We start from the raw sequence: 27,493 nt of genomic DNA, 5'->3' as shown, positions 1-27,493 counted from the left end.
ATGATTTTAATTTTCCTAAAAATGGAGTTTCGGAGAGCTCACTTTGATTTAAACCACTTCAACTATTTGCATTCAACTTTACTTAGTAGACACCTACGCAACTGTAGTTGCGTGCGTGCAATTAAGAAAATTTACCACCATGCGCAAACAAAATTACAGTTATGCGCAACTCTGCAGGTAAAAAATATTATGCACTAACAATAAGTAAGTTGCATATACGCAACTATAATATTACAACATTATATATCATGGCTAATAATAACCTTCACATAATTCATATCATATATACAATTATGAATATTACCACTTTGCGCAAATATAAAATTACAATAAGGCGCAATTCCGCAGGTATATTATGTGCACATAGTAGGTTGCATATACGCAACTATATTATTTAAACATATATCATTGAAAATTTTAAACTTACACAATTATTATCGTGCTTATTTATTTATCAACTATAACTATACTAGTAAGTAATACACCTACTATCTGTTTGCATCTATATATATGTTTTGTTACTATTAGTTAACTTAGATTAGATTTAATTAAGTTCAAGTTAACAATTTAAGGTTATTTAGTCTTTGTACACTTTCATCCTTATTTTATTCCAATTACATATTAACGTATAAGGAAATGGGAATCATGTCGTGCTACGGCTAGTACTAGCTACAGAAACATGGTACAGGGCTTGAGGTGTAGCACCTGATGACGACCTTAAAATTTATCTTTGGGTTTAAATTTCATAATGTAGCACAAATTTGAATTTTTCTTTGGCAGCCCTCCCCTTTTTCTTATCTGTACTTTTTTTGTTTTTAATACAAGATGCATTTATGCACTTGTATTATACTACATACATACAAACATATATTTACAATACAATTTATAGTTATTACATTATTATATTAGTTATATTTATACAATAATTAAGGTAATAATATCAGCTTTTATCTTCAACTTTTTCCTTAGTTTAAATAAAATTTTATTGAGTTGACATTATGCTACATGTATGGCCGGCCACCAAAAAATTGATTACTACAGTCTCCTCGGCTAGGTTACGTGGTGGTGTATTTATTTATTTATAATTTATTTATTTTTTAAAAAATATAACATAGATATGCTAAATATATCTATACGGTCATGCAGAGGCCTGCCCATCTCAACTTCACTAAGGAAGTGTTGAGGAGATGGAACAGTGATTTGAGGCTGGAAGCACAAGGTGAACAAAAAGAAAATGGGAATTTTCTTATCACCAATTAATGATTTATCATAGTGTGATTTATCAATATATATATATATATATATATATATATATATATATATATATATATATATATATATATATATATATATATATATATATATATATATATATATATATATATATATATATATATATATATATATATATATATATATATATATACATACATAAAATATATATATATATATATATATATATATATATATATATATACATACATATATATATATATATATATATATATATATATATATATATATTATAAATATTTGACATTAACTAGATCCAATTTGGAACAAATGCTCATGGTTATGTTCAGCAGACGTATAAATAACGAAAAGGAATGCTAGCAGAGGTAAGCAAATTAATTTCAGGTATTCATGTAATTAAAACATAATCTTGACTTCAATACAAGCAAAAGCTGTGTAAATTTGCCAAATAAAGAAAAAGGAAAAAAAAAACACTCGTTCTGGCACAAATGCAAAATTTTGAGTAAGCGGTATTAATCCCAATCAAATCCCTAGGGATAAACCATTTTCAGATCTCAAATTATTTAAACTTCTAAGTACCTGACTTGCTATGCCGTTTGTGCTTTCAATTTCTCCTAAACACTGCAGCTGTACTACATCTCCAACACTGAGAGGGTTTTCAGCCAATGGTGAAGGCTTCGAATTTGGAAGAACAATTGTTGGGTTTGTAATATTTTTAGGTGGATCACCTACAGATGAAAAAAGGATAATTTTAATCTATTTCTTATGCTGATCTCTATAACGATTTTTTTGCCCCCCCCCCCACTTTCACTCAAAGTGGGGGATATTAATTTGTGTCTGCCTGTCCTTATTTTTCCGTCCGAGTATAAGACTTTCGTTTCCGGGCGGTATTACGAGAAATCTTTGAGTTTTTCCAATGAGACTTCATTCCACAACTTCCTATGGCCTGAAAAGACCTCTGTTGATCTTGAAGTCGAAAGGTCAAATGTCAAGGTCATTAATTAAAACATTCCGTCTATTTGTAGCATTTCGTTTCCGAGGGATATCTCAAAAAGCTTTTGAACTTTTGCAATGAAATTTTATACCACATCCCTGTGGCCCCGCCCGCCCCTCTAAAATTGTTCTTTTTTGTATTTTGGTCCGATTTTTTTTAATTTTTTTAATCAAAAGTCAATTGGAAATTTGCTGGCATCGACCACGGTCAAAGGTTAAGAGATACTCCCCGTTTGTATTGAAAGTTTCGTGGCACTTTTACCCTCATGACAGATTTGGAAGAAAAATTGGTATAGAATTTTGTAGGTGTACAGTAAGGAATTTTACATTTGTTATTTGTCGATACTTGAAATAAATATATTGATTTGAAAGCACATGTTAACATCCGAAATAATTCTAAAAAGTTATATCTTGAAACTCTAAACTATGGGCCGATCGTCTTACCAAGGGCAAGATTGTCGTATACTGTTCAGATTTAAATGCGTGTAATTAATTACAATTATCTACGCAATAAGAGTTGTAATTTTAATACTTGATTCAATGTTTCCAAAACATAAAGAAACACTTCCAAAGACAATTTTCGTAGGTAATCAACTATTTTCCGAAAATGATTTTTAAAATTTGGAATATGTACAACCCGAGATAATCATGTAATTAACACAGTTTATTCTGAAATTGGTCCCTTTACGGTATTACAGACTAATTATATAAAAGAAGTAATTCAATAATCAATGAATTTTTTTTGTCGAGCAAACTCATCACATTTTTAGACCGACAAAGAGGGTTTTATTTGGTTGTCCTCGAAATTAATCATAGTCATCTTTATCGCGTGAAATCTGAAAAAAAAAAACGAATATTCGAATCGTACATTCTTATATATATATATATATATATATATATATATATATATATATATATATATATATATATATATATATATATATATATATATATATATATATATATATATATATTTACATTTGCAAATGAATTCCCTTATATAACACTATTGAAAGCAACGTGTATCTATATCCGTATAAACACGGGTTCCTCGCGTCATAAACGTTCGACGTAATTTCTCAGTGACATCATAAAGGGTCGACGGGCAAACAATGGATCAAATACGTGTCGTTGAGTTTGAAAAATAAAACATTTCAGGAGTTAAAGATTATAATCAGGAAAATATAAAATATGAAAAAGTCATAAATGTAAATATAAGTAATAATGTATCATTTTTAAACATCTATCGGATATAAATACGAGTTGGTACGAGATCAAATTTACCATAAAGCCCTTCGGGCTTTATGGAATTTGATCTCGTGACCAACCCGTATTTATATCCCGATAGATGTTTAAAAATGATACATTATTTCTTTTATATATATATATATATATATATATATATATATATATATATATATATATATATATATATATATATATATATATATATATATATATATATATATATATATATATATATATATTGGGGGGTGGGTGGGGAAGTTACCTTTACAAATACTCTTTTTAAGGTATGGAAATATAACAAAGGTGTCTTCTATTGATATTCCATTGTTTTAGTGGGGTCAGAAAAAAACAGCAAAAGGGATGTATTTCTTTCAACAAAATTATCCAATGAGATTTTAAATGAGACGTTTCCTTATTTGAGTAATCAAAGCTTGAAAAATATGGTTTGGCTACATGCTGGTAAGAAGGTATACATCACATATACACTGTACATTTATTTCCTTCTGATAAAATAGACTGATTATGCAATAATGATCCATCAAACTTCATTTGGTGAATATATTTGTGTGCGAAAGCCAATCATTCTTTTCTTTTTTTTTCCGGTAATAAAGAGCGTAAGAATATCTGCATCTCAGCCAGAAACGATAAATCTTAATATTATTATTTATTTCAAAAAGTATCAACATGAAGCGTGAAACTGAAATCTTTTCGTGCAGTAATTTTCATTTCATGCACTCAATATTATTCAAGGTTCTTTTAATTCTTAGAAACGAGTTTGTACAGTACAAAAATAAATATATTTTAAGTTAAATTGATTTTCCTTTAATCTAGCCTTTGATACCAATGTGTAATATCACAAAATAAAATTAACAAGAGGCCCATGGGCCACATCGCTCACCTGAGTAACTTTGGCCATGCTGTTCTTTACCAGATTTCCACCCTTTTAATATACCTATTGTGGCCCCGCCCTACCCCCGGGGGTCATGATTTGAACAATTTAGAATCTACACTACCTCAGGATGCTTCCAAATAAGTTTCAGCTTTATTGGTCCAGTGGTTCTTGAAAAGAAGATTTTTAAAGATTTTTCTTATATATTTCAATGTAAAACTTGGATTCCCTACTGTGGCCCCGCCCTACCCCCGGGGGTCATGATTTGAATAATTTATAACCTATACTACTCCAGGATGCTTCCATATAAGTTTCAGCTTTTCTGGCCCAGTGGTTCTTGAGAAGAAGATTTGTAAAGATTTTTCTTATGTATTTCAATGTAAAACTTGGATTCCCTATTATGGCTCCGCCCTACCCCCGGGGGTCATGATTTGAACAATTTATAATCTACACTACCCCAGGATGCTTCCATATAAGTTTCAGTTTTTCTGGCCCAGTGGTTCTTGAGAAGAAGATTTGTAAAAATTTTTCTTATGTATTTCAATGTAAAACTTGGATTCCCTATTGTGGCCCCGCCCTACCCCCGGGGTCATGATTTGAACAATTTAGATTCTACACTACCCCAGGATGCTTCCATATAAGTTTCAATATTTCTGACCCAGTGGTTCTTGAGAAGAAGATTTGTAAAGATTTTTCTTATGTATTTCAATGTAAAACTTGGATTCCCTATTATGGCTCCGCCCTACCCCCGGGGGTCATGATTTGAACAATTTATAATCTACACTACCCCAGGATGCTTCCATATAAGTTTCAGTTTTTCTGGCCCAGTGGTTCTTGAGAAGAAGATTTGTAAAAAATTTTCTTATGTATTTCAATGTAAAACTTGGATTCCCTATTGTGGCCCCGCCCTACCCCCGGGGTCATGATTTGAACAATTTAGATTCTACACTACCCCAGGATGCTTCCATATAAGTTTCAATATTTCTGACCCAGTGGTTCTTTAGAAGAAGATTTGTAAAGATTTTTCTTATATATTTCAATGTAAAACTTGGATTCCCTACTGTGGCCCCGTCCTACCCCCGGGGGTCATGATTTGAACAATTTAGATTCTACACTACCCCAGGATGCTTCCATATAAGTTTCAGTATTTCTTGCCCAGTGGTTCTTGAGAAGAAGATTTGTAAAATATTTTCCTTATATATTTCAATGTAAAACTTGGATTCCCTATTGTGGCCCTGCCCTACCCCCGGGGGTCATGATTTGAACAATTAAGATTCTACACTACCCCTGGATGCTGCCATATAAGTTTCAGTATTTCTGGCCCAGTGGTTCTTGAGAAGAAGATTTTTTAAGATTTTTCCTATATATTTCAATGTAAAACTTGGATTCCCTATTGTGGCCCCGCCCTACTCCCGGGGGTCATGATTTGAACAATTTATAATCTACACTACCCCAGGATGCTTTCATATAAGTTTCAGCTTTTCTGGCCCAGTGGTTCTTGAGAAGAAGATTTTTTTAATGACCCCACCCTATTTTTGTCTTCTCTTGATTATCTCCCCTTGTGAGGGGACTTGGCCCTTCATTTTAACAATTTAAATTTTCCTTTACCCAAGGATGCTTTGTACCAAGTTTGGTCAAAATTGGCCCAGTGGTTCTTGAGAAGAAGTCAAAAATGTGAAAAGTTTACAGACGGACGGACAGACAGACAGACGGACAGACGGACGGACGGACGACGGACAAAATGTGATCAGAAAAGCTCACTTGAGCCTTCGGCTCAGGTGAGCTAAAAATGATCTTTAATATCTTGCAATGATAGCACAAGCTTTTTACATTAGGTATTATATAACAATTGAAGTACTGTAACAGAATTAACGTACCGTATAAATATAAACAAGCGGCTCAAGGGCCTTAGCGGTCACCTGAGTATAATACAACACTTTAAAGGATTCACCGAAATATGAAATAAAACAAATTAAACTGAAAATGAAATTTATTGCCCGAAAGCAAGAGAAATAAGATAATCAGGGATCAACCAATTAGTTACACTGTGGTCTTAGTTCTCAGTAATAAGCCATATGGTAGATCTATTTACTAGTGGACTTTTGCGGAAAGCGCTGACTTTTACAGTCGACAGCTTTCTTTTACACTTGAACAATATATGGAAGCCCTTTTGTGAGATAAATATTTAGCCTCACAGTTAGCTAAGAGATAATAATGAATCATTTTAAAGACATATTATGGTCTCTAGGAAGGGAACAGCAACCACTCTATCCTCAACCCCTCCCTTCCCATCTTGACCAACTCCTGCCAAGTTTTCCTTCTGGAATGTTTTTTCTTCCCTATTTGATTCCATCAGAAAATGAGATTGAAAGGAGGTACAACCCATCACAAATAAGGTATTTAAAGTTATATTATTCTGCCGCCCATTATATCTCTCGTGTTGATTATTAATCGGTAAATCATGTGAGTGCATCATACCTATAAGGTTTTCTTACCCAGGGTTCTCAATGAGCTGTTTTTACTGTGTCGACCCCGACACAGTAAAACTTCCTCTGACACAGTAATGATTCAAATTTTATGCGACACAGTAAAACTTTTGCGACACAGTAAGATCTGTGATAATCAGAAAAACCAGAACATAAATTCTCTCTAAATGAAACTTTAATCAAACAAATCTATCGTCTTTCAATGTTTAAGGCAGAGCTCTTAATTATCTCTTCATAAGGGCACTTTGTCTTGATTTACCGTGCTTAATCAATTAACTCATTGACCCTCGCTGGACTTAACGTATGAAGGAACAAATTTGTCTTAAGACAAATAATTTGTTTTCAAACTTCCATGTAACCGTGTAATTTTTTGTTGCAATTTTAAATATTTTTTTTTAAATATATGTCTTTAATTTATACTTCTGACTCACATCTCTAGAATTACGTTGGCACCGTAAGTCAACCATCGTACCGTAATCGTTTAATTGATGTAAATCTTTTGTTGAAGAATTTAAAGGCACCCCTTAAAGGTATTTTACCATTTTAAAGTTTCTTTTTTTAAAATTCGGTAATTCGACCAACTGACAAAAATCACGGCAGATTTACTTTTAAAGATGGTAAGTAGATCGATTGTATCGACCAGAATTTCTTCAGCTCTTCGGAGCATATGTAAAATATGAAGTTATAAAAAACATCAAGGTTTAATATATACGTACAACTTTTACACAGTGTTACAAGTATATTATATGTTCTTTTTTCTAATCGTACTTTTTTACAGTTGATTTGTCTCATAGTACGTTGTATGTACATTATTGTATGGATACATTCTAATTGTTTTAAAATATTCATTAATTCATTTTTTTATTAATATATACGACAATACCACTTGTATAACAAATTAGTGATTCAAATAAGTTGTGTGTGTATCTTTTTGTATCATAATGCATTATGGTTCAGTCGCAAATTTGATCGCGAAAACATCGCTAATATTAGTGATAAACGTGAAGTCTGCAACACAGTAAAATTTCAAATGATGGAGAACCCTGGCATCCATTATCAACTACGTTCCGTCGTATATAACACAGGTTTAAAGACTGTAAAAGTGAGTGCTTCTCACAAAAGTCCAGAAGAAGCATTTATACACTCCCTTCTTTCACTGTCACCATGTAGACAAATCAATTCAATAGTGCTTGCGAACATTAGTAAACCCCACATATTCCATCATACATTGGTCTCTCTTGGTCTTTGAAAAGTATATAATGTATGAAGATAATGGGTTTTTTTAATGTCTAATATATATATATATATTCACAAATATGATAAAAACAACCTTGATCGTTAAAACTAAAATTTTCAAAGAATTTATGCATTTTCACTATATAATCAATAATGCCCTAACACCAGAACTACTGGCCCACGAATTTCATAATTTTGACGAGGTGTTCTTGTTTAACATAACCATGCACTTAGTTTATCTGCTAAATACCCAGAAGCAGAGAAGATTTTCAAAAAAAGTATTCTCACTATGTTATCAATACAGCCCCCCTCTCCCAAGACCAGAGCCCTTGACCCTGGAGCCATGAATTTCAATTTTGGAGGAGGCATCCTTGTCCAACATACGCATGCACATACATGTACTTTGTTCGCTAAATACCCAGGGGCAGAGAAAAAGATCTTTAAAGAATTTATGCATTTTCACTATATGATCAATTTAGTCCAACCCTAACACCAAAACCCCTTCCCCGGGGGCCATGAATTTCACATGGATTGCTTAAAACCCTGAAGCAGAGAGGAATATTTTCAAATAAAAAAAATAATGCATTTACACTAATTTATCAATATACAAGCCTCCCTTAAAAAAAAATAATAATAATAATTATAATAATAATAATTTCAGAATTTAAGAAGAGGCATCCTTGCACAATTTTGCCATGCATTTACTTTGTTTGCTGAATACACAGGGGAAACGCAAGTGAGTTATCGCTAGATATAGGCGTTGCAATGCAAATAAACTAATTAAAATGCCTAAGGATCATATCTTTTATACAGAAAAAGTTAAAACTTATCGTATAATACACACTTGGTACACACAACATGATATAGCCAGTGCACATTATGATGTCATATAATGACATCATTTTTCTGTACTACACACGATTATAAAAGACATCAAGAAAATTGCTTCGACGCAAGGGCATGCTCTATTTTATTTAACTGAAACAAGGTATATTTAGATGTAAAATATTCTAAGTTGTTTAAATACTATATTTATAAAGTTTTAAGTTGAAACAGGGTAAAAATGTAGAGTCCAGTATAAGTTTCCTTAAATTCCAATCAAATCAGAAAATGCCTAGGATTCGTGCAGCAGATTTTTTTTATCTTTAGAGTATTCTTCTTACAGCTTTCATGTAAAATTACATGTAAATAGGGTAATCCCTTGCGCAGAAGCTGTTTTGTTGATGTGCTATAATGCCTCGAGTAGGTAAGAACAATAACGTAATAATATGACGTCTTAATGTATACTGGCTGTAATAGGTACTAAGTATGTATAAGAAAATAAATCAAAACTTTCTCTGAATAATTAAAATGCCTCTTATGAGTGACTCGAGTGACCTTAAAACATGTATTTTTTTCCAAATGCCTGGATACCTTTGTTTTTTAGCTCACCTTAGCAGAAAGCTCAAGTGAGCTTTTCTGATCGAAAAGTGTCCGTCTGTCGCCTGTCGTCTGTAGTCCGTAAACTTTTCACATTTAAGTTTAATTCCCCTTCACCCATGGATGCTTTGTGGCAAGTTTGATTGAAATTATTCCAGTGGTTCTTGAGAAGAAGTCGAAAATGTGAAAAGTTTACTTACCATGGGTAAATACACATTACTTTGAGAATTAAATTTTGAGAAAAAAATTTTGTGAGCAATTTCAATTATACTCAACTCCTGATTTTCAACAACTGAGGATCGGACTACCGGTACTTTAAGGCATCAACAAGCATTAATATATATATATATATATATATATATATATATATATATATATATATATATATATATATATATATATATATATATATATATATATATATATATATATATATTATATATATATATATAACTATAACGCTCTTCATGATAAATATCCCGGCGTGAAGCGTCGTAGTTCATGTACCTCATGAATCTTCAAAATTAAATTCGTTTTATATATTTAAATTATTTTTCTGATGATTTGCCACAAATAGCGTCATTCAACTGTCATTTTTAAAGCAAAACAGTTTGCACTATAGATTTGATGTCAAGTAAGGTATTATGACGTAACAATGGAGATATTCATGCCCATTCATGGTAGTTCATGAGAAAATGAACTGTATTCTGTTTTGTAAAGAATCATAGGGGAAATTTATTGGAAATGTAAATATATATATACATCCACTGAATATCATCTCTTTCATTTCTTATGAAACCCACAGCCTTTTAAAAATACTCAAAACGCCTCTTATGAAGCTATCTGCGTAGATTTCTAAAGCAATGGCTCTTCCATCAACGAAACATTCATATCAATAATACAATATTTAACATACTAAATCCTACTTTATATAGTCATTTATACTGACATATATTAAAAAAATAAATAAAGTGTCTTTCTTTGTTTGGATTTATGAGAATTACGCGGGTTATGTATTTTCTCTGCAACAGCTGCAACATTTATTCCCATACTAACAACGAAAGAAAGCATGTTATTCTTTAGATACTAGAGAACATTTGGAAAAAAAAATTCAATAAAATTAACTTAAATTGAATCCATCCCACCTTTAATAGGAAATATGTCTTTTTCTCGGCTCTTCCTGATTTCATTTGCTAGGAAAAGTTGACATCTGAATCTTGGATTGAAGATTGGATCAATGTAACATTGCTGCAGCGTGAACGACATACTTATTCTTATTCGGCATTGGACGAAGATATAATTATTACGGCAAAAACCGGAAGGCTCAGAGTATTTTTCAAAGTAAGAAATTGCATTCAGCAAACGAACGCCGAAGTAGTTCACCATTGCAATTAATCTCCAATCTGCGCTTTCATTCCTCTGAATTTCAACAAGCAATTTATTGTCACGTCCTGAGCTGTCGTCAAAATTGTGGCCCAAGCTTAAGTAAGAGCACTGTAGTGTGATATTGTTTTCGCCATTTGTTGTAGACGGTACAGCACCTAAATTCCACGACCCTGAAATATCATCCGCAAGACATTATTAACATAAATCTAATTTTAGTACACAGGTCATATAAATCATATTCATTATTTTTCAGTGTATAAAAAATATAAAGATTTATATAAAGAAATATATAAAGATTTAAAAGATTTAAATCCAGAAAAAAAAATGTAGAACGAGAAATTTAAATGTAAATGAATAAATAAAATAATAATAATTACCCTCTGTTTGACAGAGAAGGAAGTGCAAAATTGTCAAGAGAAAATCTACCATTTCAGATAACAGGGACTGTAAAGTGTGACAGTCTCCTTTAAAAAAAAAATAAAAATAAAACACCACTAAGATCAAAGCTGACATATTCACTTAAGGAAGTATGAATTGTTACCATTTCCTTGACGACGATATATGTAAGAATTTTATATGATCATAAATGAATTTAAACCTTGAACCTTGATTTCAAAGGCTTAATGTGATGTAAACAAACATTTTACATAAAAGTGTAAAACATGAGAAATATTGCGCAACCGTAAATTTTGTGTATGTTTATATAATATAAATATTTTTATGCCCCCATTCAAAGAAGGGAGGGCAATTTGCTTTGTTGCTGTCTGTCGGTCGGTCGGTCTGTCGGTCCACCAAAAGTGTCAGTTCATTTTCGTCGCAGAGGTTGCACAAACTGAAATGAAATTTGGTAAGCAGATTTATCATAAGAATATCTTAAAGACTAAGTCAAGTTCTGTTTGGGTAAGATCGAGCAATTTTAGACAGAGTTATGCCCCTTGGACTTAGAAAAATTCCAATTGGGGGGGGGGGGGGCATAAGTGTTTCACAAACATCTCTTGTTTATTTAATGTTGAATTCGTTGTCAATGAGCAGGGATTTACGTGAAAAGCTACGGTATTCGTCTATTGTTTTTTAAATGTTTAAAGTGAAAAAGAGGTTTCGGGTTACGTCAACAGTAAGTAAAATATACACTTCACTCCGTACGTTTTGAAAATAAGACCCTTTTTCAATCCTTTAAGGTATAGAGTCCACGTACCAACATCCCTCACCGTCGTCGCCTCTGCCAGATCATGATAGACACTCAATTAATTTTTTTTGATTACCAATTTCTCAAATGAAAGGGTCCTACAATTGGGAGCTTACGTGGCTTACTGTTAGCTTACATATGCTTCGTCCCCTGCATGGGTCTCCGCCATGCAGGACTTTACAATGGACACATTAGGGGTCTTGAAGCGGCCCAAGACCCCTTGCCAGTTCGTCCCTATCTAGGGATAACTTAACTGGATATGCCACAGCAGATATGCATATTTATGAAGATTATATGTTTATGTTGATTAAAAATTTAATGAAATTTGGGATATATATGGAAATTAAATGGGACTATTATCTCTCTATGTTATTTTGCGCCAGTTTTTTTATTATACTATTCAATTGTGATATCAGCACTGTTAAGGCTGCATAAAGGGGACGGGGCCTAATTTCTACGGGAAAAGTTTACTGTGACATTACACAAAAATATAAATTTCACACAATACCAGAAAATGAACTAATTTGCGATTTTAAACTGCATAGAAGTAATAAACTACATCAAACTTACCACTACATCCATTTTTGTCACTAATTAAATCCCACTCAACAAGGTAAGCATAAACAAGTCACTGATCACAATTAATGCACTTGCCAACATGACGTCATGTCATCGTGGTAAAAGGACTATAATAGGTTATGACCAATATCTGCCCCCAAAATCAAACTTTGATGGCGAAATCTATAACATTATGTTCTAAACCTGGGGGTTGTCTTCAGACATGAGAGCATGACCTATTTTCATCAGCCATGACGTAATTTGTTAAATATATCACGTCAACAAGATGACGTAATTTAAAATTTTCAATGATTTAGAAAGAAAAGATGTATTTAACGCCGATATTTTGATTAAAAGTCGTCGAGCTTAGGTCTGCCCCAGGTCTATCTTTTGATATAGTAAGTAGAATTATACATATAATATCAATCAAATATGAGATTATTGTTCTGGGTCAATCTTGCGCTCAGTTCTATACTGAAAATTGAACAATTTTGTCCATTTTGTCCTTTATCTTGAAAATATCTTAAAATTCAAATAGTTTGTGACGTCACAGAAGCAAGCATTGACAATAATCTACTTCCAACTATGATATTTTTTGTCGATTAAGAATTTTCATACAAAATATACAATTTTGTACATTTCTTAAGATTTTCAAAATTTGCCTTTTATGGGGGCAAAAATATGCTTTTACCGCATATAGGTCTTTGACGCATTTTATGTGCAATGAGAGGCGGGTCAAGTATACGTAATTTTTTCATAGTGAAAAATGCATTTTATTATTAAACAGAATTTAATTTACAGATGTTAGACAGTCCATTAATACCAAAGTATTGAATTGATTTTTCTGAGTTTTTGTGTACAGGGTTGGGATGTTTAAAATTTAGGGGCCTCATTAAAGTCATATATGGCGTATTTTGTATAGGTTTAGACTAGCTAAAACTAAAAAGATCTTTCTATTTGTTTTATTACTATATATAAAGATAGGATTTTCCTGTAAATTACACAGTTTAAATCAATCACGTTTCAAAGACATTAAAAATGTAAAACAATAACCGATTTATTTACCGACTCCGCATTTAATTAACAGACAGTTTAAAATCAATCTTACTATGGAAACATGAGATTATTTGAGTTCAAAATCGGTGAAAATTTTAATTTGAACGTTAATGATAAATATCATGTTTATCTACACTCCATCTCGTATTTTTATTTTATAGCTCAGATACGCCATATATAGCTTTAAATCATCTTTTTCGCAAGGGCAAACACGTATTACTAATTGATCTTGGCTATTTTTTAAAATATAGATAAAAGAAATAATTCCTTAACTTGAAGTCCTGCTTAATTCCTAAATTCGAGAGCATTACTTAATAAATGCATAAAATACTTGGTAAAAGTCACATATATTTCATAAGCTCAATTACTTGAAATATAAACTAATATGCGAATTCCATTTAAAGCAAAAACACTTTCCAGAAACTATGAGATATGGAAAGACAATTCATAACTAAAAACTTTAATTTTAACCAGGATATGCCCTTGCGATATTGAAATTGTTTATGACCTCCTGCAGTACACGTTATATTCATTTATCAGTGACTGTCAAATAAGGTACCCAAACTAGTTTCAGTACAGTGTGGGTTATACTATGTTATTTAATTAATATTAAAGTCATGTGATAATGTATTAGCTTTACAAAAATAAATTAAGTTTTAAAGGGTACCTATAGCTAGCTGTGCACGTCTATATTCCGTTCATTTTTCCATAGCACGCCTTATAACTGTGCTATGTTAAGCAATGTTTCTTTGAGTATGCATTATTTCATTGTGAAAACCTTTCCCGAACATACAATATACTTTGTGTATTTATCAAAAAATCAAAAATGATTTACCCGTCTTGGAATGGTTAAATCTTGGCATCTACATGTATCACTAAAACGGGTCGGCATTGGGCAAGCTAAACAGAATATTCAGACACAGTATTAACAAAAGAATCTGGAGGCCTTAGCTGAATTGTTGACTTCCCTATATACATATATGTATACATGCATTCATTACATTGGTTTTACCCAACCTAATCCCCGTAGGAAAAATTGAATAAATTTAAATTTGCGCTATCTAGGGGTACTAGAAAAGAATTATATGATTTAAATATTGGGACCACTCTTTAATTAATTTGTGCACCAGTTTTTCCTATAGCCTTTGTGTGATTATGATTTGTAAAATTACTTTTTGTTAATGTTTTCAATCTAATATGTGACTAGTCAATATGTCTCTCAGACTAGTCAGATTTCACCATTGTTTGCTTTGTCTTTTTTCACAGCCGGTTAATTAATTATTTGTCTTTTGTTTTAGAAGTAGTCTTTTGACGTCATTTTTTTATTAAATGATAATTTTACTCACATAATGCTGTTCTTCTTATTTTATGATGTAAGAGGTACAGAAAAAAACTAGCTACCAATTGCCAGTTTGACATGAGTTGCACTTGCAAAATTTATGAATATTAACTACCCGGTAGTTTCCTACAAGTTCTAATGTCAAACTTTGATCCCTTTTTGATCTCCTATGGTGGTCCCAACTGCTTCAAAGTGTCCATGATTTGAGCAAACTAGAATCTGTACTGGGTGAGGATGCTTGCAATCTATACATCATGTGATTTTAAATGGCCCTACTGCTCCTGAAGAGAATTGTTTTAAAGGATCTTAACTACTGTGGACAATAAATATGTGTTTCTAAAAAAAAGCATTCTGAATTAGCAATACTAGTCCCCTAAAGGCAATTATAATCTGGTTCCCGTTAAAAATTGAAAATGCCATAATTGCAACAAAAATCAATGAAGTGGAAGGAAATGCAAACTTGATCCATAACTCATCAAGGTAAAGTTTCATACCAAAAATCAGCTCAATATCTGCAAGCGTTTAGAGAAAAAAATCGGAAAACCCTGAAAAAAATTGAAAAGGTCGTGATTCAGTCAAAAATCACTGAAGAGGAACAAATGCAAACTTGATCTGTAACTCATCAAGATTCACCCGAATACCCAAAATCAGCTCAATATCTGCAAGTGTTTAGAAAAAAAGTGCAGAAAACTAGGTGGGACAGACTGACAGACAGCTAGATAAACAGATAGACAGACGGACAGACTCAGAGGAAACCTATAGTCTCCTCCGGTGTCACCGGTAGGGGACTAAAAAACTGGAACAATCTGAGCGAGAAAACAGTTTTGTTGATTTTTTCCTGGTCTTTGTATGTATTGCAATAAGGAAGTTATATTCATTCGTTAAGCTTTTCTATAATAACTAACCAATGACGAACACAAATTATATTATATTGTATTCAGTGGAATATTAGTACTGAAATGCTTCCTTATTGTTATTATTTCTTTCAATACGAATTTTACAAGCATTTTTATATGTGTCATCCACAGTGTTAAATACACTGTGATACTCTGTTTCTTTCAGAGACTCTCCTCTCTATTTCTCTGTTTAACGTTCTCTCTCTCTCTCTCTCTCTCTCTCTCTCTCTCTCTCTTATCACAATATGTTGGCATAAACAAAATTGTATTTTTAAAAAGTTCTAAGATTGCTTAATCGTTAATTAGAGTCAAGCAAAACAAAAAAAAAATATCCTAAAGGGAAAACTTTAAAAGGCAACCTTGATGTTATTCATATTGAAATAAAAAATACAGTGATTGAATCTCTTTTGATGCAATTCTGCTACAGAAAATGCTTCTAATGTAAAAAGTTTCCTTTAACAGGCTTTACCATATGAATATCTTTGTATAGTTATTCCTTACGAATGTAAAGATTAAATGAAATAGCTCTTTTTAGTCTTTTATTTTGCAATCTTTCTAATACACATACATTAACATTTATTATACCACTAATTCATTTACTTTTTGCAGCACAGATTTTTATTCTCATTAAATCCGTTTTTATTTATTATTTTTTAATCTATTTTTATCAGGAAATAACCATATGTGCCTCTTTTGTTTAGTCAGAATATAAATTAATCAATAAACGTGAATCCATGTGTTATGATCACAAATGCAAATCGATTAATAGTACTTTAAAATTATTTTAAAATTGTTACAATATTTATCCAAATTGCAGACAACTAAAAAAATGACATCATGACATAAGTGCAAACATATCCCATTTAAATGTTAATGCCCAATATAAGGGAAAAAGAGTGGTTTTATTATCATATAAACAATACTGCTAGTGTGTACTTAGAATTCATGGGCTTTTTCTGTTCTGAAACATGTCCATTTTGATATTCAAATTTTTATTTTACCTTTTTGTCAGGGCAAGTGTGCAGTTTTATTCAGCCTTTCCAGCGACGTACAGTTAAATCTCTCTTTATGTTTGAGTTAAATGAATTGAGCTGATATAGTTATCGATGCTTTGGTATCTGATAATATGCAATCTATGAAAATGTTTTGATCAGTGTCTTTTCTTTGGGATGATGGGACGCTTTTAAGCAGTGGAATTTTTTTTGGAGGGGGTACACCTACAATTTGTAAAAACCACATTAACTTGGGTTATTTTTTCCACATGAGTGACCTTGTTAATCACAGAAATGTTTGCCCAGATTCGACAAAACAAGAGTTCGACCGGAGGAATATCATGAATATTGCCATGTAGAATAAAACAGGATATTTTTAACTCAACACTAATCAGATCGTAGGAAGCTATTTTATTTCTTACGGGGATTGTAAACATTTAGCAAAGGTCTTTTATACTTGCAGGAATACAAACTATTGCATCATTTACAACTGGATGCTAGATTGATCCATATATCTATGTTGTCTTCCGGTGTCAATTTTCCAGTTGAAGGGAGCTATTTGCAAGTCCCAAAAAAGAGATGTAGGACAAAGGTAAGATCGGATTGCTAAATGCAGTGTTTTATTCTCATTTGTCTAAGGCGTAAATAGGTTAGTGAAGGTACATTCATGAATTTTCCAAGAAGAAACTTGAGGGTGGGATGTCCAAGAATTCATACTTCTGCGACGACCTCATAAAATGAATTGTACTATGGTAAAATCGTGCACACTGCGTTTTAATAGAAAAATAATGCACGCACTTAGCTGAAATTATCGGCAATATTTATTTATCATATTTCAATACATTTTAATATTTTTTAATAAAACATAGGCAAAATTGAGGGGTTTTATTTTCTACTTTAATGCACACAGGGTATGGTCCTACGGCGCAAAACCAAAAGAAAATCAGGGTTTAATCAGTGAATATGCAAGTATTATTTCGCAATAAAAGTATTATAATGTCTTTTGTCTTTCTTCTGGTACTGTAAATGACTTGTTTTCGTAGAGTTAAATTTTCGTGGTTCCAAGAAAAAATATTGATATATGGGGATTTGATTTCCTGCTTGAAGAAGTCTTAAACAGTTTTATATTGAAAAATAAGCATATAGACATGAATTTGTGGATCTCTGCATAGCGAAAATTAAACATCAAGAAAATTAGAGATTTCACAATACCTGCCAAGTCTGCAGGGAAAAGAAACTCTTCATTTTGCACATAGTTTATACTGGAAACAAAACGAAAATTATGAGAAAATCTTGACCTAGTTGATAGAGCTTAGTACATGGTTTTATAATATAGTACCTGTAATTAATGGCCAAAATTCATGTCGTATTCTCATTTGAAAAGTCCTTAGATGTATGCTTATGAAGTTTATTTCTTATGTAAGTTTGTCATAAAGACTTATTTATCTGAAGGAAGAAGAAGCATTTTTATAGAGTAAAGATTTATCAGGGGCAAGACATGATCACTAATATGCTTAGCAAGACTTTTTCCTACTTCCTATATATTCACAAGTGAACTTTTATTTTGGCCCAATCATATCCCTGGAGACCATGACTTAAAGAAATTTGAATATGCAATACCTGAGAAAACTCTGATTTCCGATACTTGCCTACCACGGGGAGAAAAACCTGAATCTGCACTGTCAGGACCCTACCGTTCCTTAGAAGATTTTTAAGATTTATTATACATAATCTCAAGTAAAACTCTGATTTCCCTCTGTGGTACAGACCTACACCCCCCCCCCCCCCGGGCGGGGGGAAGATGATTTGAACAAACTTGAATCAACAGTGCACTACCTGATCATGTCTACATTTTAAAATGAGCAATCACAGCTTAATTGTTCTTGAAAAGTTAATGCAATTTTCTCCCTTATACTAGTATATTTCCAAGTAAACATTTAATCCCTGTTGTTGCCCCATCCTATCCCTGGGAGCCGTGACTTGAATTTATACTACCTGAAGATGCTTGCATATGAATATGACCAATTATGGCCTTCTTATTCTGGGAAGAAGAATTTTAAAGATTGTTCCTGTATATTCCCATGTTGAATTTGAACCCCACCCCTGTTGTAGTCCAAACCTATCCCAGAGGTTCATAATTTAGATTGTTCGTTTGATAAATTTGGTTGAAAATGGTCCAAATGTTCTGGAGAAGGAGACAAAAATGTGAAAAGTTAACAGTCGAACGGATGGAAAGACGTATAGAAGACGGACGAGAGATGATCAGAAAAGCAAATTTGATCCTTTGGTTAAGGTGAACTAAGAAGGTAAGAAAAAGAGGTTTTGGTTGTGATGTATTGTTGGCTATTTTAAATTTTAAAATGCCAAGAATTTAAAAGTTAGTGCTATCATAAATATTTTTATTTTATCAATTACATTTTGTGCTTTGAGCATTAGATTTCATCCATATGATAACTTGCTACATGTTTTAAAATGTGATTAAGTCTGTTTTGATAACACATCTTATGTGCTAAAAGCCTAACTAAAAATATGAGGATATCTAACGATGGAGTCTTCTCACGTCCTGATTATGCCTCTTAATCATTTAATACATTCTACAAAAGAGAAATAAGATGATAATTACATTCTGCTCGGTGAATACAATATGTTTCTTCTAAGGTCGATATATCAAGTGATTGTACAAAATCAAAAGGCCATATTTAGGTTTTGTTGTTATTGTGTTTTTTTTTTGGGGGGGGTAATCTTTTGTATCAATTTATTTGAATAAATATCTTAGATTTCAATGTTTCCAGTATAGAGTTGTTTTATATTATCGGTATCGGTGTCAAACATATTATGAAATCAGAATTAAGTTTTTATACATCTGTTTTTATAAACGTACTATCGAGTTTTTTTTTTTTTTTTTTTTTTTTTTAACATCGGGGTAGCAACAACACTCATTTCATTTTTTTGCGAATTGTTTAAGAATGTTATATAGTTATATATGATGACAAAGAAAGATGAGTTAAAGCTCGTTTCAATATGAGAAAAATTATATGGCTGGCTTGACGTTAACATGACGTAGATGTAGCAATGCTTCTCCAGGTCAGCCACGTATGCAAGTTTATAGTATCGCCGGGACGTATTCCATTCTTTGGAAATTTTGCACATTTGTTTTATTTGTTTATTTTAAATGTTGACAACTTTTCATGAAATTATCTATTTCTTTCATGGAGTAAAAGTAAATGTCTCAAAAATTTCAGCACAACATTTGTATATCCTGTTGGAAATTGTATATTCTGTTTTAAAGTTATAAGCAAACGAAATAGTAACTGACAACGTCGTGTGTTAAATATAATCGGTAGACTAAGAAGTCTTTTTTCTCCAGGCATTTTCATAAAAGAAAAAAAGGAAACAAATAAATGCACATGTTTATATGTTTATTTGACGTTTTATAAGTTAGTGAAAAATGTCTTTAATTTAATTGACTGCATTTTTTACATAAAGCACAACTGTAACAATTGTATAAATTATCTAATATAAAGGATTAATAATCTCTAATGGCAAATTCCACTAACAGTGGTTAAATGCCAATCTACATATTTCTAATTTAGATCATCGTTCGGTCGTTGTACATCTTGAAGTATCGAATGTCATATCAATTTGTGTTTGGTTAATTTTGCACACTCTCCACGTGAATTTTACGAATTAAATGGAGAAAATGAAAAGATTAGAACCAATGATTTCTTCTGTTGTTACTTCCAATTTTATTTGACACACACTCAACATTCACTCCATTGTTTAACAGCTGTTGCGATTATTTATCGATATGTCTGTTTTACTTTTTTTATCATAACATGACACTTGTAATACAGGGCTGAATCTGCATGTGTTACATGTATCATTAGCCATTATTTGCCGACACTTGTTTACACGTCTGGTTTGGTTGTTTTATATAATTTAGTACTGTATGTACGTTTTAACACATTTTGAATTTTATATTGTTGATTTGCTTCTTAGAATTTGAAGTATATATATATTTGTAGCGACCAAATCCCCTATTAAAATGCTGAATCAGCAAAAATGCAAAATATGTATATCTTTCAAAGTCTATCACAGAATTTTCTTTAAATTTGATATCTATATGTTGGGTCGTTAAAACCTTTAAAATGAAATATATGGAGATAACGTAACGAACAGTATTCAAGCTCAGAAGTCCATCAAACTTTACAAAATAGGCGCAGAGCAAACACGGACCTCCTAAACATCAGAGGTGGGATCTGGTGCCATGGAGGAGTAAGCATCTCCTGCGGACCGGTCACATCCGCAGTGTGCTCTTTGTCATGATCGGGAAATAACGGAAAAATCCGTCGACAATTCAGTGTGTAAATAATGGCCTAAGAATTAGTATGAAAAACGTCAGTCAGCATTTGACTCAATGATAAATTGTATTTGCTGACAAGGTTATTGTATGTACCATAGAACTTACGCAATGATGACTTTAAACGAGACTGCTGATATTCTTGTTTCATCAACTTGTTTGTGAAAAAATTACCTCGTTTTAGAAATTGTACATACGTATGCTCTTGCGTATCGAATCAACTCAGAGATATAAACCCCGTATGCAGGTGATGAAGGTATATTGCTGCATAAGTAAGGGAAGTTGACGATTGAAAAGTTAAAGTCATCACGTTTATCATAAAGCTTGGTTGTTAGATTACCATTAACGTCTTTTTCAAGTAAAATATCCAAATATGAAACAGATGTGTCAGACTCTGTAGTATCTTTTATCTCAAGCTCACCGGGATATATCGTGTGGACATAAGAATGGAAATAGCCATTGTTAATTGACAATACGTCGTCGATGTATCTCAATGTCGAGTTGAAAGCCACCGCAAGTGTTTTCTTCTTTTCATGTATAAGATTTTGGACAAATTCTGCTTCATATGAATACAAAAAAAAGATCTGCTAATGACGGGGCGCAATTGGTACCCATGGGAATTCCAATAGATTGTTGGAAGACCTGGTCTCCAAAAACCACATAGATATTGACAATCAGAAGCTCAAGCTTCTTTTTAATGTCTACTTCAGAGTACTTATGTGTACAATCAGAATGTTTTAACAAAATAATTTTGCAAATGACCAATGACAAGGTAAGTAAATTTACGAGTTCCATTTTTATTGAAAAAGCAGCTGTCAATGATATCAAAAAGCCTGGATTTTAAGAACTAAGTACATTATGTATTATTCGATAGCCCACAAATTTTTGTATTTTGATATACACGTTTGAAAAAATATAAATACTATGTACATGTAGAAGAAGACTGGTTGTTTTGATAAATGCATAACAAAATTTCGCAAGTACGTTGATTAGAGGTATTCACAGGGATTAAAACATCCGTTCTTTCCGGAAATTGCTATTTTTTCCACTATTTTTACAACAAATTCCAAAAATTGAAGTAGTGCACACCCCTCGAGCAAAATAAAACATACATATTTGAAAGTAATTTGATAAAAGACAAGCAAAAATAATGGTAAGAATTTGCTCGAGGAATGTGCAGTATGTTAATTTTGACATTTCATGCATGACTATTTCCGGTGGCGGATACAAAGTTAGTCGAGAGGCGAATTCTTATCTAGGAGTAATAATAATGGTGTATTTCGAGTAATAATGTTAAAAGATAAATTTATCATTGATTGACAATATTTATATTGCTCATACAAATATATTTGTCATGAAAATAGCATAAAAATAAAAAGAAATGTTCTATAGAAACGACAAATTGCGATATTATTTTATACAAATAAGCCTTACACTTGATAAATGTTGCCAACAAGAAGGGGAGGGACCATTTTAATATACTAAAGCAATAAAATGAAAATGTTCAGCTGACAAATGTAATCACTAAAAGTATTATTGCAGAAAAGAAAATGCTTAAATCCTATTTTATCTTGCTACTGAAACGGCTTAGTTGACGTCTGCATGTATGTAAATAAATTACACAATAAACTCAAAGATGACGTCACAATAGGTCCCCTAGCTTGCAACACATGGGGGGATGGGGGGGGGGGATGAATTCCCAATCTTTTGGATGCCGTTGGTCAGGACTGATCCGATTAATTAATATTCTGAAGTCTTGTATTTTCAGTCATTTATACAAGTGCACAGTTGATGTTTCAATACATTTTCAGATTTTATAGTTCCACGCACAATATAAGCGTTTTGCATCTGCATAAGTTTATATTGTAGACATTGTCGGTAATATTATGCATATAAAAACAAGGGCTCATATATATTTCACCTTGTAAAATTTATTTTTTACCCGTATATTCTACTTAAGATCATTCCAAATATATACCGGAGTTGTAATTTCTTATCTGTCGAGGATCCAGTGAAGTTAAAAGAAGACTGGAATGAGAAAGCGACAGAAAGGTAAAAAAAGAATTTCGGAGAAAAAAAAAAGCTGTATCGGATGAGGGGTTCACTTTTCAGCAAGGTTACCTGTCACTATATTCTTTCACCCCATTACGGCAGTGTATGTGTATCACACAATTTAATATAAGTATATACTATGGAACAAAATTATCTGTCAGTGTGGACAAGTCTGAAAACAAGTTATTTTTCAGGCACGAAGAATCAGGGACGCAGGGCCACTTCCCACATTTTTTCCAAACTTTGAAATTGACTACCCCCCCCCCCCCCTCTGTTTGCTGTAGCATAGGTAAAGTTTAGGGATGTAGGTATTTGGCGAAAAGAAATTGGTTGTTAAAAAAAAATTGTGAAAAAAGTTTGAACCTACCGAGACACGGGGTCTCGGTTTTTAAGGTATCATCCGAAAGACCGACAACTTTCACTTCAAAGTGCCGAGACGAAAGAACAGTTGCTACCTATTTTTTTATCGACTTAGGTCGGTTACAGACGTGATTCGAACACACTACCTTCCGATCACGGAGCGAGCGCTCTACCTGAAACGGATTGAGAAGCAGGCATAAAATTTAATGCGTATGATCTTTCTTTCCATAGGTTTGTTATCGAAGGCTTACATTACTTACTTAAAGATAGGCTCTCATATTGAGCGAAACTTCAAGCAACAGTATTTATCTTTTATTATATGTACGTATTTTAAAAAAAAAGATTGTAAAAGTGTTCTCCAAAGAAAGTAAATGTTTATACATGTTTATATTTATTTTATTTATTTATTTTTTTATTATTTATTTATTTATGTTTTTTTTTTTTTTTTGTTTTTTTTTTTTTTTTTTTTTTTTGAAAAGCTATTCTAAATTAGTGGAAAAAGCCTCAATAAGTTGCTAAAGAAATTGCAATAGAAAGTTGCCTATGCCAACTATCCAAGAGAAGTACTGCATCTCTACAATGTACATTGTACTAGTTTGTAAAGGGGAGGGGGTGATACTTGATTCGTGCATTTGAGAAGGACCATCCGGTGACATGTAAAATTATTAATCGAATGACAGTACTTTTTCATTTTTTTTTTTTTGAAACCTTTTCAGATGACGATAGAAACGTTTTATACACATTTTGTTTAGATAAATTCGTGAATGACGCTGCGACTCGTTGGAAAGGATGGGCTGGGGAATTTGCCCTTTCAATGTTATCTATTAATTAAAAATTCAAATACTTTTCGAAAATATCTTTAATACTTTCTCATAAAATTTTATAGGGAATCTGACATTCTATAAAATAGTGTTAAAAGTTTTAATGCAATCTTAAAAACAAATCAAGGAATTCGCATAAAAAAATAGTCTAGGTTTTAAAAATGAAACTCTTGTTTGAAGTAGAATAATCGAATACTTAAAATAAACGTGTTTTAAAATTATATAAATTAATCTTTCATTTAAAAAAAAATTGTACTTATATTGTCGGACCCAAAAACCAGAATGTTTGTCTGAGTCCGTTATTTAACCGATCGATGGGTCGAAAAAACGCATTTTGCCCGAGAACAGTACAAAGTCAATATATGTTTTGTTATACCTTTGTATCTTGTGCCAGATTCCATGATGTAAATTTACTTAAACAGCTGTTAAATCACTGCGGTTAAAACTGGTTAATTTCGTCACTGTCGAACATCAACGTATACAAATGAGATTTAGCTGATCCCACCCACAATTTTGACGTAAGCGGTCCAATTTCTCATCGACAGGTCAAATATCTTACTACGCGGCCAAACATCGATTTTTTTTTTATGACCGCTCAGTACAACATTGGAATGTATATAGATTTATATAGAAACCAATTTTTAAAGGTATAACAAAATTTTGTGTTGTAACCAATTTTTAAAGGTATAACAAAATTTTGTGTTGTACTCTGGAAATCTTCAGAATAAACACTGAAAATATTGTAGGGAGCAAATGTCAAAAGCGATTTGTGCATATGTGTATAAAAGATAGAAGCTGTATTCGAATGATTAAAACTCTATATCAGACAAGGGCGGTCTGTGAGAAAAGGGATTATCTGTAAAAATCTGAACAGAAACTTTGAGTTGGTAAAGTCATGGAAATAAAAAGGCTCTTTACAGTTGCTGATCTTGTAAATGCACAGTTACGCGGTAAAATAAAAAAAATAATTAAACATGGACAAACAAAATTAAATTATGCTACATGTCCTGGTACGATTGTTAGCAAAATAAATTAAATTTGTTAAAGAAACGTTCTTAATAATTGGCTATTGGACCAAATTGTGTGAAATGTAAAGGGGGATTTAAAAAAAACACCATGATGCAACGTTTTTTGACATTATAATGTAGCTCCTGGGTTACCAAACATGTTTATTCTAAAATTAAGTAAATTAATTTCTGTTAAATCGAATGGAATGAAACTTCACAGATCAACAAAATAAGTATTTTTTATAAATGTATGAAAAAATGTGTTCTTTTTTTAATATTTCTTGAGAGTAATATAACGAACTTTCCAACAAACCCTCGTATTTGCGTAGCGTCGCTAGGTTGACGTCATACGTCATTATGATAGTGTTATTTTCCAAATAAACTATCTGTATTCAGATTGCTTTGTCGGAAAATTGATTTGATATAATTACAAAAATTAAACTGAATTAAAAAGAGGACGTCTTAGATATGCTTCAAAAAAATCTTCGTCAGATTTGGGGACAGGGCCGATTTAGGTACATAACGTACTTTCTTCTTTATCGTGGGGAATGGTTGTGTATAAAATTGAAAAGTCGTAAATTTTTTAAGCTGTTGATTTTGGTAAAATGTGTAACTTTATGATACAAATGAAGAAGAATTTTATACATATTACTATTTCATTTCAAGCCTTCTTAGAACAGAATATACAACATATTTGTATTATTTATACCGGTACATATGTTTTTATTATTTTTTTTAGATCGATCACTGTTCGTTATCTTCATATTTTTAATGAATAGAAGTAACTATTGTTAATTGAAAATACGTCGCCGATATATCTAAATGTCGAGTTGAAGACCACTGCAATTAATATTGTTTTCTCTTCTCATGCCTCTTAGGAAAATAAAAGGTCGGCTAATAACGGAGCACAAATAGTGCCCATCGAAATTCCAACAGTTTGCGAAATTCCAACAGTTTGTTAGAATGCCTAGTCTTCGAAGTCTGTCACATATGTTTCATATTTTTATGTTTAACTTCTACAGAAGATAAGGGCCAACTAACATCTAAATTGTATGACAAACAAGATGACCAACTTTTCCATCGTCAACTCTCCCTATTTATGTAGTAATGCACCGCTATCAAGTGCATATGGTGTTTAATTACATCTTAAAAATTATTCAATACTCAAGAGCATTCTCCAGAGAACAATCAATTTTAAAACCAAGGCAGGCGGCTGACAGGTAAGTTGATGTTACAGGAATTTCAACAACCTCGTTTAAAGACAGCAATTCGTTTCTATGACCTTAAGCTTGTTACATTTAACAAATATAACCTATCATTTGGTCGTATTTTGGCTGACGAGTTTCATACCGACTGTTGGGATTTTGGTTTTATACCGAATTTGACTACGAAAAGTTCCATCTACCAGATCTACACATATGCCGGATGTGACCGGTTAACAGGGGATGCATACTCCTCCTAGCTATAGGCACCTGATTGCATATCCAGAATTTTCAGTGGTGCGTGTTTTGTGCCCTTTTCACAGATCTGTATTATTTGTTTATAGATCTTTTTTTGATAGATTACCGATCGTTATTTTCATACAGGGATTCAGATCACCTTTAAAATCATATCAGAGTGTATTGCACTATCCTCATTGGGAAACTTCCTCGGAGAAGATGTGGAAGAAATAAACCTTTTGTCAGAAAGTGATTTGTCCATGAAGTTCATGAGAATGTTACATTTGAAAAACAGAGGATACTTTTCGTTTTGTAAACAATGCTCTGCATCTATGATAAAATACATCTAAAACCGTTACCTCTCTAAGCTAAGGATGATTTTTTGGAAATGCATAAATAACTTGAAGATATAACTATAATTTTCCTAAAATGCAATGTAAAGTTTATATAAGAAAACCTTATTTATTCTTGTTTTATAAGTGTATATTCATGTTTAAAAGCTGACCGAATAAGATT

General features: G+C 32.1%; 1 protein-coding gene across 1 annotated transcript in view; it reads right to left on the bottom strand.

Annotated features, from left to right (window-relative positions):
- Positions 1-27,493, bottom strand: part of LOC133193947 (amino acid transporter heavy chain SLC3A1-like) — a 168,895-nt gene that overhangs the window by 16,194 nt on the left and 125,208 nt on the right. The window lies entirely within an intron of this gene.

The sequence above is a fragment of the Saccostrea echinata genome, unplaced genomic scaffold, assembly GCF_033153115.1.
Source record: "Saccostrea echinata isolate AGI-Se365-2 ecotype Australia unplaced genomic scaffold, CSIRO_AGI_Sech_v1 ptg000028l, whole genome shotgun sequence".
NCBI lineage: Eukaryota > Metazoa > Mollusca > Bivalvia > Ostreida > Ostreidae > Saccostrea > Saccostrea echinata.
This window is presented reverse-complemented; position numbering and strand designations above follow the sequence as displayed.